Below are 18,105 nucleotides of genomic sequence, written 5' to 3'. Positions count from 1 at the left end.
GGGGAGGGACTTATAAGCCATTAAAGTTGGCCAATCAAATGACATTGTCTCCCTTATATTTGTCCCTTATTCCTAGTTACCCTCTTGTAGCCCTAATTCCCCTTCACTACATAGCACACTTTTTTTTGCTCTAAAAAATAACGCACGCCATTGGCTCTCAAATTACTTCAACACAATACATTTTCTTCAAGATTCTCTCTCAAATTGCTGCATTTCCTTCAAGATTATGTGGTAAGTTCTCTCAATCTTTGCGTCTTTTTCTTTATTTTTGATTTTTTATCTCTTTTTTTCATAGGCAAACCTGTGATTGTTAATTTTAGTCGAAAGAAGATTGATATGTCCTCAAATTGGATAGTACTGAGGTAGGTTTTGTTTTGTTGCCTCAATTTTGGTTGAAAATATCATGAATTTTAGTCTAAGAAGCTTGATTATGATGTGGGTTTGGATCGTAAAAGCAGCTACTTCAAAATTCCTTGCTCTTTTTCTTGTTTGTTGTATACTTTTTTTGGTGATGTTACTAGCATTCAATGATTTTGATCTGTTGCTTCGATTTACAATGAAAAAGCAGTTAGTTTTTGTCTAATAAGCTTGGTTTGTCCTCAAATTGAAGAATTTTGGGTTGGGTTTTGTTCTGTTGCTTTAATTTATATTAAAAATCTCGTTAATTATAGTATAAGAAGCTTGATTAATCCTGTATTGAATATTACTGAGTTGGTTTTTGTTCTGTTGCTTCGATTTACATTGTTAAGATTGCTAATTTAATCTAGGAAGCTTGATTTTTGAGGTGGGATCTAGATCGTAAAAGCACCAGCTACTTAAAAGTTCCTTCCCCTTTTTCTTGTTTATTGTATACTTTTTGGTGAAATTACTTGGTCATTTTACTAGCATTTCTAGGGTTTTATTATGTTGCTCCAATTTATGATGAAAAGATCTTTATTTTTGGTCTAAAAAAGTTTGATTTGTCCTTAAACTGGATAGTACTGAGGTGGATCTGGTTCCTTAAACCGATTAGTACTGAGGTAGGTTTAGGTCGTCTTACCTTGAAAAGAAAACTGTCGATTGAAGGAAAAAAAAAAGAAAAAACTAAAACAATCATGAGTACACGAGTTATCAAAATACCAAAAAGACAAGTAAAACTTATAATATGATATTATAAAGAGGAAAAACAACGAGGATGGTTAAGTTCGTGTACCTGGAAAGAAGTAGTCAGTGTCAATTGAGTAGTTTTCTAGTGGGATAATGAAAGACTTTATTCTTGAGGTGCAATATTTTGTTCTACTGGCCATTCTCGTGTTGTTATGCACATATAATTTACATTCAAGAGAATTAGTTTGCTGGAATCATGTTCTTAGATCCTAAAAGAACTGAAAACTTGCAACTAGATGGAATACACACTAATCATTTTGTTACAGTAGTATATCATGACTAGATCTACTTTTCTATATCAATGTGGGCACCAAGCTCAAGAGGTTCAACATTTACTATACATATGCATATTCCCCCAAACGAATCCCCTTATCGTGTAAGCAAAAAAAAATTCCACCGTAGGTAAGATAATCTGATTGCTTTCTTTAAGTCCCTTACAGGAATAACTAATCTTACACCCTTCTTTGTTCTCATGTACTGTATAATATTGAACAGAAGAGGGTCATGAATTTGTTCCATGCTAATTTGTTTCTTATTCTTATAATATTTATTTTTCTACGTCTTTATTATATGTTTGTTCTTACTACTCATCTTATTCACTCATATCTTTAGATCATTTATATTCCATCATGTCAAAAACTAGTTTGGTACGAAGTAACACTAAGTGGGACTTTAATGCTCATAATTATTTTATAGAGGTGTGTGAAAGAGAAATTAGAAAAGGAAATAGACTGAACTCTCATTTGAATAAAGACGGATGGAAAAATATTGTTGATGAGTCCAATAGTAAGACGGGAAGAAACTATACTAGAATACAATTGAAAAATAAATAGGATAACATGAAACAGGACTGGGCTATTTTTAAGCAGTTGATAAGAGAGAATACAGGTTTAGGTTGGGATTCTACAAAAAATACAATTATTGCAGATAACGATTGGTGGGAGCAAAAAATTAAGGTACGTCTCTCGCATTATTCTATATTTCTTTGTTATTTCTCTCATTATTTCATTTACTTAAGTAGTTTTTTTTTTTTTTTGTTTCAAATGGATCATCGATATAGGAGGTTTAGGAATAGAAATATTCCTCTGATACGTTATCGCTATGATGCATTATTTTCGAATATTGTTGCTACGGGGGAAGAGCACACGCCGCCAATGAAGAACAAATTTCTGAAATTAAAGTAGATTTGGTCAAAGGAAAAACAGATGATGTTGATGATTTTGACAAAGAACACTTCATTAATCTCAATGATGAAGGAAGTGATGAAAGTGATGACCCACATGATATGGATTCTCTTATGTTTCCCAAACCATCATTAAAAATACGACTTTCAACTAATGATATAGGAACTAGCAATCGAGTAAAAAAGAATAAGACAAAATCTGCTAGAGAGAAACTACACTCTATAGTTGAGTTAATGTCAAGCAAAAGTACTGCTATATCTCATGTAGTAGAGGATCCCATCAATGATAAGTGTATGGACTTTTTGACAAGTATTCCCGAAATTATTATCCCATCTGAAATCTACAACTATCACTACTAAAAAAAACAAAAAAATCGATCACAAAAATCGACCACATGTGGTCGATTTTCCTGCATTTGCGACCAAAAAAAAGACCAAAAGGCATAGTCGAAAAAAGCGTGGTAGCTTTTCTAAAACCGACCACGTGTGGTCTTATATATATATATATATATATATTTAAAATTCAATATTATATTTTAAAAAAAAAGATCTTTTAAATAAAAATAATTTTTCAAAAGAAACCGACCACAAGTGGTCGGTTTTATTGAAATTAATTAATTTAAATATAAAATCGACCACATGTGGTCGATTTTATTAAAATTAATTAATTAATTTAAATTCAAAAACGACCACATGTGGTCGGTTTTATTAAAATTAAATAATTAATTTAAATACAAAACTGACCACTTGTGGTCGATTTTTATTTAATAAAATATTTTTTAATTAATTATAGTAAACCGACCACATGTGTCGATTTTTGTAAAAAAATTCCGAAAAATCGACCACATGCGGTCGGTTTTTCTGGTAATTTTTTTTTTTTAAAATAACAGCATAACAATACAAACATTTAAAATTAAGCTATTTACAAAATTTATCAAGGTTTAAATCCAAACTACAAAACATACAAAAGTCTAAAAACTACAACTCATCATCCTCTTCGTCATCCGTATCCTCAGCCTCACAAATAGGATCTTATTCCTCCTCTGTAGTGTAATAATCATCCAGTAGGCCTAAACCTTTTGCGGCACGAACTGCATCACCAGGACAAGGAGGAAGAATCTCTGCAGATCGAATTAAAGAGTTGATCTGCTCCTGCATCATTTTGATTTATGATGATGTTTCCTCCTCCTTCTCTTTCTCCCTTTCAGTCTGCGCAGCAAGCTCTTTAGTGAGTTCAGAAATCGTATTTTTAGTAAATCAACAATTTCTCTATCAGCTGATAAGGTATAGGATGTATCACCGAACGAAGATCAAATATTCTGGCTAAAGCATTTTCTGTGGTACCCATAGTATTGGCCTCTAACTGGAGAACCCACAGTTTGTTTCCAGAACTCCTCATCTGCATCTTCAGATATTGTTTCACCCTGACTTTCAGGTGGCTGAGTACTACGATACTCATTAATGAACTGCATATATTTGTCCTATATTCAAAGGAAAGTTAAAATTAATAGTAAAAAACTATTAAACTACTCGTACTTGAATAATATCAAGTTTGAGAAAAAGAGTCATAAATACAAAATTTAATTCTTACATGGGAAGCTTTTGCATGAGGCTCAACCCAGACATCTTCATCAATTGGGTTCTTTTCTTACTTATATGAGTCGCCTCGAATACCTCATGTTGTTGTATCTTCCTACCCAATTTTTGTTTCTGCATATGATAAAATTATTAATCATCAGATAATTAAAATTTTAAATAGAAACAAACAATTAAACCTGTAAAAGTTACATACCATTTTTTGCTCCACAGTAATCTGACTAACTGCTCCCGTAGTATGTAGAGAGCCACCCTTGGATGATGCCTTGATTTCCTTTGTCACTGAACACTTGGTATTGCTCGTTGTTCCAATAACGAAGATAACCTTGCTACATGGGTTCGGGTGTAAACTCCGGTCGTACCCTCTTTGTTCTGGCATAATCCAACAGACCGTTCATTCTGAGTCTTGCTCTTCTATAAAAATTCTTCCGTATAGCATCGTCATTTGTTTCATACCACACTTTAATATTTTCAAGTCACTATGCCACCTCCCAAGATACCAAGCTTAACAAAATTCAAAATGAAAAGTTCACATTTCAAGTACCTACACTTCAACATTTCAAGTCATTATGTCACCTTCCAAGTTACCAAACTTAACAAAATTCAAAATGAAAAGTTCACATTTCAAGTACCTACACTTCAACATTTTCAAGTCACGAAGTCACCTCCCAAGTGACTAAGCTTAACAAAATTCAAAATGAAAAGTTCATATTTCAAGTACCTACACTTCAACATTTTGAAGTCACTAAGTCACCTCCCAAGTTACCAAACTAAACTACAATCAAAACAAAAATTCACATTTCAAGTACCCACACTTCAACATTTTAAAGTCACTATGTCACTGTTAGACAATAAAATTTCGAGTAGAAAAAATAAATAATTGAGACAAGAAAAATACTGTCACGTCATTTGACATCTGGCACCAAATTGGACCTATAGAACATGATAACATCTTGGACTTGATAAAGTGGGCTTAGTCATTTGTAACCCAAATTAATATGATGACATCTTGGGCTTGATAAAGAGGCTTAGTCATTTGTAGCCCAAATCAATGTGCTAGCCCAATAAAAATTGGTCTTTAATTAAATCCATACATGTTTGGACTTAAATGATTAGTCCATTTATATTAATCCGCAATATTTGTTTGAGATTAATATATTTTGAATTTAATATAATTTGAATTTTGTACGAATTTAAATTTAATAAAATTTCGTTACATACAAATTGCCCCTGCTTCAAGTCTGGTCGAGATATTTAATTTGTTTGAGACTAGAGTTGAAGTATATTGTCCATGGTCAATCACGTATAAGTCCAAAAAAAATAATGGGCTCACTTGTGATGACATTTAATGCTACTATTATGGACCTATCCCATTTTTTTGTAGCATTTACTACTACTATTATTCCTTTTTTTTAATGTAGCACATGTGGATACTCTTGTCCTTTGCGTGGGCCCTGCTGCTATTTAATCTCTTCAAATAAAGTTGAACACATAATTTCCTCAAAATTGTTGTAGCTCTTTTTTTTAATAGAATAAGGACTCATCTTTTCTTTTCCCCTTTTTTTTATAACCCAAATCCTAATGGATATAAATAGCATATGGTGTGGGGCCCAACCACCTAAGTTTCCTTCTTAGACATGAATCCTTTTCCTATTTATTGCTCATTATAGGGATTTTCTTTATCCGTTCCAGGCACCTGTGCTTCCCTTTGTTTTGTGGACTGCATGCAACTCTTGAACTTTTACTAGGAATCAAATTTACTAGTATTAGTTGTTCATGGCTATTCATCCACCACCACTTCAACCCTATAAATACCCCATGTATATTTTTTTGTACCATGAAAAGCATCGATTTGCAAGGTCAATTGGAGAAACCTCTGGTTCGAACTTCGAGAATTAATATTGAGGTATTTTCTCTCTCTCCCTTTTTATATCATCCCTCTTTTTTTTAATAATAGCTCATGCACGATTAAACTTCTTGCTCAAGATAATGACTTTCATGCAAAGACGATAATCATATGGTGCAAAGGGATAATCACTCGCTCTCTACCATAAATAAGGTAATTTTATGGTAATTTTACAGCACATAAGGATGACTACTCGTTTTTGCCATAAGAAAAGATAACTTTATGGTAATCTTACTGTGCATAGGGATGACTACTCGTCCCCGCCATAAGAAAGATAACTTTATGGTAATCTTACGGCGCATTGGTATGACTACTCATCCCCGCCATAAGAAAAGATAACTTTATGGTAATCTTACGACGTATAGGGATGACTACTCATCCCCGCCATAAGAAAGATAACTTTATGGTAATCTTACGGCGCATAGGGATGACTCCTTGTCTCCGTCATAAGAAAAGGTAACTTTATGGTAATCTTACGGTGCATAGGGATGACTACTCGTCCCCGCCATAAGAAAGGTAACTTTATGGTAATCTTACGGCGCATAGGGATGACTACTCATCCCCGCCATAAGAAAAGGTAACTTTATGATAATCTTACGGCGCATAGGGATGACTACTCGTCCCCGCCATAAGAAAAGGTAACCCTATGGTAATTTTACGGCGCATAGGGTTGACTTAGTCAAGATTCTTTTGTACCTATTATTGTAAGCCATAGATTTAACCCTTCTTCTTTTCTTTGTAGTTTGAAGAGATGGTGATTTTCAGATACTACATCTTCCTTTCCACCAGATCCAAGTATTTTGTAGTCGAAATTGAAGATGGGGCCCAGTAGACTCGACTTTTGACTCACACTTCATTGACTGGTCAGTATGCAAGTTCGTGACCTTCTTTTAAGAACCCATTTTCCATGAAAAATTGGACTTCAGTACAAACCCCTAATTCCAATCAGTCATTCAAGTTGTTCTTTCTTCAAGCATTGATTCATCATCATGCAAATATCACAACTTCACTCCCAAGCATGGGTTATCGTATAACTTTAGGAGAGATCCATTAGGGAGCCACGATAAAACTTAAAGGAGAGTATCATCATATTCCTGGGTATTGGGGATGGACAGAAGATATACTTGGTAAGAGCCAAGAAAATCTGAGCAAGGTACATAATTATGATATCGTTTATGCATCATTTTTTACTTATGATCATAACTCAGACATATTCCACCCATTTTGTGAAGCTTGGTGCCCCAAGACGAATATACTTCTCACGTATGTCGAAGAATTATCTATTTCTTTATGGGATTTGCATGTTCTTGGAGGCTTGCCAATTTAGGGTATTCTTTATGAAGAAGTAGTGCCTGGGGCCAAAGAACTTACAACATTAGATGCAAAGAAGGTAAGGTATGTTTCCCGAACTTGTGAGTACTTATTTGTGGCCTTTCATAATCTGCGAGATGCTAGCCAAGAAGTATCATTCAGCGATTGCATAACATTCTGGTGCAAAAAACCTTCAAAGTATGGCCCGGCTCTGCCAAGGCAGGAAAAGAAATCTGCTCGCCTTGAATTGTCACACAACCCTAGCGGGGGTTTGCTTGATACACTAAAATGGTCACATGCTGAAGAGAAGGTATTTTTTGAGCTTGGGGTGAACTGCGACAAAAAAAATAATACATATTTGGCAGCTTTCTTGTCTTGTTGGTTGTGCGCTTTTGTTTTTCCAAGCACGAAAGGTGACTTCATTCGCCCTGGGACTTTTAAGATGGCATGTATGATGGCGAGTGGGTGGATAGTCGGCCCTGCAATAGCGGTACTTGCTAGCATTTATAGTAGACTAAATAAGATATCTTCTTCAGCGCAACTCGATCAAATCAAGGTTTGTTTTCCTATTCACTATGTGTATGGTTGGATTGCTTATTATTTTAGGACCCATTATCCATTTTCCAGTGGGTCATCCATTTCTACTATGATTGTATACTCCGAAGAGGGCGGTGCAAAGTATTTTGACAAAAATAATGCAAGAAAGTGTATCCATAGTAGGGAGAGTGCAGTTTAGACTTCTACCATGCAGGACAAAACACACTCTTACTTTTATGTGGATACTGAGAATTTTCCAGTATTGGAGATGAGCTACTTTATTAGTATTCGTTTCAACTTTCTCACACTTAGATGTAGAAACTCATTTATCATTGAGCCATATAGTCCACACCGCTTTTGTCGATAGTTTGGATTTTATCAAAATATTTTGGGCATCATGAAGAATGACATTTGCACTGCCTCTTTAGAAAAAGGACTAACATTTTAGAGGATTTGCATATTGAGCCGATCATCCCCACGAGCAACTTTTCCTTCAATTTTGCCTAATGTAGGCAAGTTCTTCGGAACTGACTATCAGACTTGGTGGAAAAGACTCATGGGGATTTCCTTGGTCATCGCCTACAAACTTTGATGAACATTGTTGGGTCGACTACCACCACACATTTGGGGAATTCTGATAAATTACCTATAAATGAGACCCTTATTACTGATGATCCTCCTTCTTCGGATGCCTTACTGCCAAATCCACATGAAAATGAGAGATCTCATACACCTCCGGTGGTATACGAGGGTAAGACTCCTACTCAAACTACTCATGTCTCTAAAAGGTTGCCCCAAGATAAAAGTAAGAGAAGTAGTAGAGACCATTGCTAGAAAAGAGTAAAGGTACATTTCAGTGATGCGAGAGGTACTAGTCCACCGGTGATTGAAATTCGTGATGACATAGATAATCCTTTGAGGGCTATATCATCTCTTATCGAGGAGGTATGGTTAAGACATTTATTTTACCGAATGTATCTTAATGACCTCATTTTTATTAATCCCCCTTTTTTCTTATTCTTATGCAGCCGACTAATGTTACAACCTTGTAGTGTGAAGGGTTATATGATAGTGATGAGTCTGTATCTGGTCCTGATCTGATGGAACCACCTTCCATAGCTAAAACGGGATAAGGGCCAACTTCTGTTTCTTGTAACAAGGTTAAAGTAACCTTGGATTTTGATATCTGTAAGCCCTCATTGGTTGTTATGTCGGTGTTTGGTGGAAAGAAGGCTATCCTAGATGCCTATATCTCCTTTCTTTAGATCATAATTCAAGGCAAGCTTTCTAAGTGTGATATTGATTGCGCTTTTTTCCTTAAATATGAAGTCCAAGTAATCATCAAGGAGATGGATTGTAAGGACGTGGATATTTCTCTATTGAGAAAGTTATTGCATGACTTCTTTGACCTTGCTACTTCATATGACCAAGCACGATCAATGCTTCATGTATGAATGAGAAAGCCGCAAGAGCAGAATTATTCTTTGTAGCCGGGGAACACCTCTCAAATGCCATGCTTGAAGAGGATGAGAAGGTTAGAGCAGCATCCTTCATTCAGCAATCACTACAGAATATGAAGAAGAAGATAAAAGAATTGTATAGAAAGGCACAGTCTTTGGAAAGTCTTTTAGTGGAAGCTAAGAACGAGACCAATGAAGCAAGCTAGAGGCTTCTGTTGCAGCTAAGGAATTCGATGTAAGCTTTGACGCATACTTATCAAATGGTGTAGATCAGAAGAAAGAGCGTCTGGAAGCTATGCGCCAAGACTTAATCAATTACAAGTTATGTCTAGATTAGACTTAGGAGATGTTTTCTTTTCTTCAAACTTTCTTGTTGCTTTATTTTAGCCTTTTATTGAGTAGTTGGATCTATTATTTATAATATCAACTCCTCTTTATATTGCACATTTCTCTTAATATTCCTTTTGAATTTCAACTTCACGAATTGCTTGCTTATTTTTGATGTGCCTATGTTGTAGTACTAACTAGCATTTTCTTCAAATTTTTTGACTATTGGCTTCACGTCTTTGTCTCACAATCGGTTTAGACTTGAAACCTCAGTTTGGAAGCCTTAAAGATTAAGGCTTTCGACTTGCAAACTTGATAATTGTATGGTTGGCAGATCTACGCTCCAAATTGTAGGTTTTGGGTATTCTAAATCCTATTAAAATAACTTCTTTTCTTCTGGGTGGTTTTCCCCCATTGAGCCACAAGTATTTGTCATAAGTCAAAGACTTAATTAAGATGATTCAGGCTTGACTTTCATACGACAGATCAAGCAGGGACATGCATTTTTTTGACACTCATGTAACTGAATTCAGAATAAAATTCCAAGCGCCTACGTACCTCAATGAAGAGGATCAAGTCACGATGTAGTTCTGGGTGAGTGTTTTTTTTTTGTGTCCTAACTTTTGCCTAGGCCACCTCTTTCGAGGTTTTCAACCTAGCGGGTATATTTTTTTTAGAGTTGTACACAGTTTATACTCTTGTGGGACAGGAGTAGACATGCAATTTATTCTTGTGCCTTACGGAGTGTCATCTCCCTTCAAGGATAGTACTTCTTCAAGAACTTAGCGTTAATGGGGCCAATCCTCATGCCATCTGCATCAACAAGCTTGTAAGCACCATTTGAATATACTTCTTGTATGGCATATGGTCCATCCCACTTTGGGGTGAATTTGCCCTCAGACTTATGAGAAGTGATAATGGGTCTTCTTACTGTAAGGACTTGATCTCCAACTTGGAAGCACCTCAAGCGAACCCTTTTGTTGAAAGAACGAGATAGCCCGGCTTAATAACATTCAAGATTTTGTTGAGACTCCAGCCTCTTCTCATCAAGAGCTTCTAATTTCACCAGACGCAACCTAGTATTTCTTCATCGGTGAGCTCTTCTTGAATAGCCAGTCTCAAAGAAGGTATTTTACATTCAAGTAATAGGACTGCTTAAACTCCAAAAGCAAGTGAGTATGGGGTTGCTTGCGTCGGTGTACAATAAGTTGTTCTATATGCCCACAAAGCGTCTTACATTCGTTCGTGCCAGTCTCTTTTGGACTTGGATGCGACCTTCTTCAACAGATTGCATAAAGTCTTACTGAATGTTTCGGCTAGACCATTGGTGGCAGCATGGTACATAGAAGACTTGCGCTGCTTGAAACCAAAGAGATCACAGATTTTGTTTATCAGTTTGTTATCAGATGGCTTTCCATTGTTAGTTATTATATACTAAGGACTTCCAAAGCGGTATATGATATTTACTCGGATGAAGTTTGCAATATTTTCTTTCTTTACTTCCTTGAGAGAGGGGTGTGCATCGGTTGGTTCGGTTCGGTTTTATGTGTTATTGGTTCAGTTTATCAATTTTCGATTATTAAATATGTAAAACCAATAACCAACCAATAAGATATTTTCTTATCGATTTCGGTTTATCGGTTTTTGGTCCTTAACGGTTCGGTTTTCGGTATAACCAATAAGAAAATACTTATAAAATAGAAATAGTAACAACTAACATAAAAAAATGAAATCTTAGTTACGATCAAAATCCTACGCAATGCATTTTAGTTTACAAAAATCTTTAAACTTGAACTGAATGTTAGTTAGAAAAAAACTAAATCCTAATTGTTGGAAGCTATAAATGATTTAAGATTTTCAATACGATAATAGCTGAGCTTTATATCGTTCCTTTGTTGCCCTGAATAGGTTAATACTTTGTGAATCACTGAATTGTGAATTAAGTAGTGCATATAATATGTATATATATATATATATATATATGTATATATATAGATAGATAGATAAAGAGAGAGATTTATATAAATATATAACATAAATAGGGATAAAACTTAGTGTATTCTTATTGGGTTATCAATTTAACCGATAACCCAATAAGCTAAAACCGAAACTGAACCGTTTACCCAATAAATTTTTCTATAAAACCAATAACAAATCGTTAACCCAATAACTCAATACCAATAACCCAATAACATTTTTATCGGTTCAGTTTATCGGTCGATTCAATTTTTGCACACCCCTACCTTGATAGCAACAGTTTCATCCCATTTCGAGAAGTAATCTGTTGCAGCCAAGATGTATAAGTGTCCACTAGAAGATTTTGGTAGTGGACTAACAACATCCATTCCCCAAGCATTTAACGGCCAAGTTGCTACAGTTGGATGTAGTATCTCTGGAGGTTGATGTATGAAATTTGCATGGAATTGACAAGCTTTGCATCTTCAAGCATAGTCCAAGTAATCTTTCACCATCGTTGGCCACTAGTATCCCATCCTGTTAGTGTGACAATGGAGCTTTGGTCCAGACTGATGTGATCCACAAACTCCCAGTGCGTTTCTTATAAAGCTTGAATTATTTCTTCCTCTGCCAAACACCGTAAGAGTACTCCTTCAAATGATCTTCTATACAATGTTTCTTTGTAGTAAAGGATGCGAGGTGCACGACGACAAATGTCAGTCCTTTTCCTTGGATCTTCTGGAAGTATCCCATAACACAAGTAGTGAATGATAGGTTGTCACCAATCTTTCTTTACAGCTTCGGACATGGTGACGAGGTATTCAACCTTACTTTTTACGTCCTCATCCTCATTCGATGGTGGTATACCCATTTTTGGCGGATAGTAACTCATGTCTGATTTAGAAGAGTTAGAGTTGAGGCCAAAGTAGCTAGGGCATCAGCTTGCTTATTTTCTTTCCTTGGCACCTGCTGGAGGGTTATTTCTCCAAGTCATCCCATCAACTTTTGTGCATAATCATGATATGGTCTTAACTCAGGCTTCCTGACTTCATAGCTTCCCAAAAGTTGCTTGGTCACCAATTGGGAGTTACCAAAGAGTTGTAATTTTATTTGTTTCATGTCAACAACTATCTCAAGTCCGAGTATGAGTGCTTGATATTCAGCAACATTATTGGAGCAATGATTTGTTAAGGTAAAAGAGTAAGGGGTGAGCTCTTCTTGTGGAGTGACAAACACTACGTCAGCACCAACTCCATCTCGATGTGAAGCACCATCAAATTATATCTTCCATGGGGATCTAACTTCAATATCTATTGCATCTTTATCAGAAAGTTCATCGCTCAGTTTCCAGTCATCAGGTATTGACCTTGACGTGTACTTGAATTCAATGGACTTTGAGCTTGTTCTTGAATCTTGTAGTCTTGATCTTGGAGCTTGATAAACTGATCTTGAATTCATGAATTTGTAGAGAAATCTACTGTGTTTGATCCACGAGCTTTCTCTTGCTTCTTGTTAGAATTGTTGGTGCTTTTTCTGAATTATGAGACCCCTATATATAGTTGTAAGAAGAAAAGAGTTATGATAAATATGAACTTCCTTTGACCAATCAGATTTAAGTGATACTGTCTTGATAAATATGAGCTTTCTTTGACCAATCAGATTTAAGTGACATGACACCTTTTATTGACTTTTAATCTACTGCATCATTTTGACATATGACATGATTCCATTGGCCCTTCACTTGACATGGCATGCCACGTCATTTGACGTGTGACACCAAATTGGGACTTTAGAACATGATGACATCTTGGGCTTGATAAAGTGGGCTTAGTCATTTGTAGCCCAAGTTAATATGATGACATCTTGGGCTTGATAAAGTGGGCTTAGTAATTTGTAACCCAAATCAATGGGCTAGCTCAATAAAAATTGGGTTTTAATTAAATCCATACATGTTTGAACTTAAATAATCAGTCCAATTATATTAATCCGCAAGATTTGTTTGAGATTAATATATTTTGAATTTAATATAATCCGAATTTTGTACGAATTTAAATTTAATAAAACTTCGTTACATGCAGTCACCTCCCAAGTTATCAAACTTAACAAAATTTAAAACAAAAAATTCATATTTCAAGTACCTAAACTTCAAAATTTTCAAGTCACTAAGTCACCTCCCAAGTTACCAAACTAAACTACATTCAATACAAAAATTCACATTTCAAGTACCTACACTTAATCAATTTCAAGTCACTAAGTCACCTTCCAAGTTACCAGACTAAACTACATTCAATACAAAAATTCACCTTTCAAGTACCTACACTTAATCACTTTCAAGTCACTAAGTCACCTCCCAAGTTACCGAACTAAACTACATTCAAAACAAAAATTCACATTTCAAGTACCTACACTTCAATATTTTCAAGTCACTAAGTCACCTCACAAGTTGCCAAGATTAACAAAATTCAAAATGAAAAGTTCACATTTTCAACATTTTCAAGTCACTAAGTCACCCCACAAGTAACCAAACTAAACTACATTCAATACAATTGAACACGTGTAATAAAGCAAATAAGTAGAGACGTCGCATGTCTCTCATACTATATAATCATCATAAAATTTCTATGGCTTTCAAAGCCTCCTACAGCGAACAATCCCACCTTAACACTACAATTAAAGACTTCATTATAAGAAAATAGAGAGAAATCAACTTACATTTGCTTGGCCTAAATTAAAGAGAAAGAGATAAGCGGTCACCGAAAAATAACAAAGCAATCTTTTTCCCAAATTTGAATTCTGTCAAACAGTAACATCAAATTCCAAGAAACCCATTAGGCAACTAGAAGAAAAATATCTTGAACATTAGGCTAAATAAGAAAAATCTTGACCATTAGCTACAGTCAATTTCCACATTCCCAACCACATTCCAAGTTCTTACAAATATGTTTCAGCTACATCAAGCATCCTTATTTTCTCATATTCTTAGCTTAAAGTCACCATTAAAAAACCATCAAAATACTAAAACTATAATGGAGTATCAATAAAATTAAACCCTAATTTACTTGTAAGAATAAGGAAAGTAGACATGGAATGTTGACAATCTTGTTTCCATAAATTTTCAAGAAAGTAATTTGGTTAAGATTAGGTCTAGTACAAGTAATTTGGTTAAGATTAGGTCTAGTATAAGTACCTATGAACAACACATTGAACAATGCACACAAATATAAGAAAATACATTGTTAATGAGAGTGTGCAAATAAAGCTTTATAATTAAAGTGTTCCTTGTTTTGTTAATTTTGTAACCATATGGAGTCAATACTAACAAATAACAAAAATTTACTCCAATATAATTTGTCTTGCTAAAGAAATCAGTGGGTACCTGGGTAGCGGCGGAAGCTCGATGGTGGAAGCTTGGTCGGCGGCGACCGTCTCGTCGGCGGCGACAGTCGAAGCTCGGTCGGTGGATGGATTATAGTCGCGAAGTTTGTGTGTATGTGTTGTTGGGTGTTGCGATGTGTGTATGTTGTTGTGTTATTTTGTTGGGTCGCGATTTAATTTAGGATTTGTGTTATTTTGTTGGGTCGGGTCAGGTCGGGTCGGATTTAATTTATTTAATAAAATATGTTTTAATTAATTTCCAGAAAATCGACCACATGTGGTCGATTTTCTGGAAATCTTTTTGAAAACCAACCACATGTGGTCGGTTTTAACAAAATTATTGACAAAATAAAATATAAGTGTTCGATTTATTTTTTAAAAAAATACTATCGAAAAACGATCACTTGTGGTCAATTTTTATTAAAAAGTTAAATCACATAATTAGTTATTTATCGTCATATTAACACGAGTAGTATATTTCCTCAATCGTATAATAATATCAATGAATTTTGTAAATTAGGATGAATTTTTTGCTAATTAGCTTTTAAATATAATAAATACGATATTATATATATTATACAAAGGGAAAAGGGCAATTAAGATTGAGTTGGATCAGGTCATTAACGTGTATTACCAAAATAAGTGGTTCATTTATTTTTTTATCATTCAAAAAATGAACATTTGTGGTCGTTTTTATTAAAAAATTAAAATTTTAATAAATTGTATAATATTTATAACAACATCCAAATAATTTAATGCAATGCGTATATATATAAATCAGATAATTAGTTATTTTATCGTCACATTAACACGAGTAGTATATTTCTTCAATCGTATAATAATATCAATAAATTTTGCAAATTACGATAATTTTTTGGTTAATTAGCTTTTAAATATGGTATTTTATATATATACCTCATAATACAACGTGTTAATCAGATAAATTATCGATTAATTTTCTTACGTTATTACAACTTCAACAATATACGCGTGTCTGCATAACACAAAATAGAATATCTATTTTCTCAATAGTATGATATCAACGTATTATTCAAAATATTTTGATATATAGATTCAGTTATCTAGTTTTCGATTACTGTATATGTCACTACATGAGATATACGTATATAGAAATATATTCAATTGACTATCAACTTTCAAATTCGTACTATATACATCACATACATGATTTTACTACTCCATAAGAATATACAGCGTATTTCACATATACTTAGATGAAATCGATTAGTTTATCTAATGTCATTAATATACCTTCATTACATAATATGTATATATACTATATATATACCTATACATACACACACCAATACATACTATCGACTCTATCAAGTTATAAATACGTACTATATACATCACAACGTACACGAGTATATTATCCAATAATATAATTCGACGCATTTTATATACATACTTTGATGAGTTATCGATTAATTTGATTAGCTTACATTATTATAACTTCAACGTACAATATATTATTACTTCTATTGTTTCAAATCAAGGTATTCAATATGTTTGGTTAGATTCTGCTAGTTTTTTACTACATCGTTCATCGATTGATCACTACATCATATATGAAATCTTGAATGCGTACTATATAAATCACATCCACGAGTATATTACCTCATAATAGAATACATTCATTAAATTCTGATAAATTATCAGTTATATATGTGCGTTACATTAATTACCACAACTGTATGATATAGATATATATTCATTATACAAAGATTATGCATGTTTAACGTTATTTAACGTATATACAAAGGAAAATATTTATTTTATATATATTTATTGAAACATAAGTAAAAGATAAAGATTATGTTTAAAGTAATTTATTTATTTTATTTGCAATATTTCTTAGTATAATATTTTTACAAAATCAAAGATTGATTGATTTTTATTATTATTATTATTATATTAATTATCAATTATATGTGATTAGTATAAATTTAAAAAATAATATATTTGATTTTACATATAATTATTTTTTAATAAAAAAAGACCACAGATGGTCTCTTTTTAAAAATATTTTAATTTTTAAAATAAAACCGACCACAAGTGATCGGTTTTTTAAAATTATTTTCTTTTTTATTTTTTTTTTAATTCCAAAACCGACCACTTGAGGTTGCTTTTTTATAAAATATTTTAAATTTAATTTTTAAAATAAAAACGACCACAAGTGATTGTTTTTTTAAAATATTTTTAAATTATATTTTTTAAATAAAACCGACCACAAGTGGTCGGTTTTGTAAAATTATTTTCTTTTTTATTTTTTTAATTCCAAAATCGACCACTTGTGGTCACTTTAATAATGTATTTTAAATTTAATTTTTAAAATAAAATTGACCACAAGTGGTTGCTTTTTTAAAAATACTTATTAATTATATTTTTTTAAATAAAACCGACCACAAGTGGTCAGTTCTTTAAAATTATTTTCTTTTTTATTTTTTTAAGTTCCAAAACCGACCACTTGTGGCCGCTTTTATAAATTATTTTAAATTTATTTTTTAAAATAAAACCGACCACAAGTGGTCTCTTTTTAAAATTCCTTTTAATTATTTTTTTTTAAATAAAACCGACCACAAGTGTTCGGTTTTTTTAAATTTATTTTTTTAATTAAAAAATCGACCACTTGTGGTTGCTTTTATAAAATATTTTAAATTTAATTTTTAAAATAAAATCGACCACAAGTGGTCGCTTTTAAAATACTTTTAAATTATTTTTTAAATAAAACTGACCACAAGTGATGAGTTTTATTAAATTATTTTCTTTTTATTTTTTTAATTCAAAAACCGACAACAAGTGGTCATTTTTTTTTAAAATAAGTAATAATTAATATGAAAAGTATTCAAATGATTATTTTGGAATTTTAAAATATAAAAACGATCACACGTTGTTGCTTTTTTTAAAAAAAGTTATTTAAAAAAAAAACTGACAACATGTGGTTGGTTTTTTTGTGACCACAAGCTGTGATCGGGTTTTTGTGGTCAGAAAAACTACTTTTTTTAGTAGTGTATATGCAGTGAACTTATTTCTAAAGAAAGACGTCCGTCAAATATTTCTTAAGATGACTACTGATGAAGCTCGAAAGTCTTGGTTGGCATATAACTATGAGTTATACCTCCTTAAGAAAATGTGAAGGATGTATTCGTTTGATTTTAGTATTTTTGTTGTTTGATGTTTGTTATTATGGTTGTACGTGTGAACTTTATACGCTATGGTTGTATGGTTATAACCCTCTTAAAATTGAGTTGAATTTATATGTATTGTTGTATATGTGTGTATTT

General features: G+C 33.2%; 1 pseudogene; it reads left to right on the top strand.

Moving 5' to 3' along the window:
* The first annotated feature begins 1,775 nt into the window (after positions 1–1,775).
* Positions 1,776–17,957, top strand: LOC124897685 (annotated as a pseudogene).
* Positions 17,958–18,105: the final 148 nt, after the last annotated feature.

Source organism: Capsicum annuum, chromosome 1 (genome assembly GCF_002878395.1).
Source record: "Capsicum annuum cultivar UCD-10X-F1 chromosome 1, UCD10Xv1.1, whole genome shotgun sequence".
Classification (NCBI taxonomy): Eukaryota; Viridiplantae; Streptophyta; class Magnoliopsida; order Solanales; family Solanaceae; genus Capsicum; species Capsicum annuum.
This window is presented reverse-complemented; position numbering and strand designations above follow the sequence as displayed.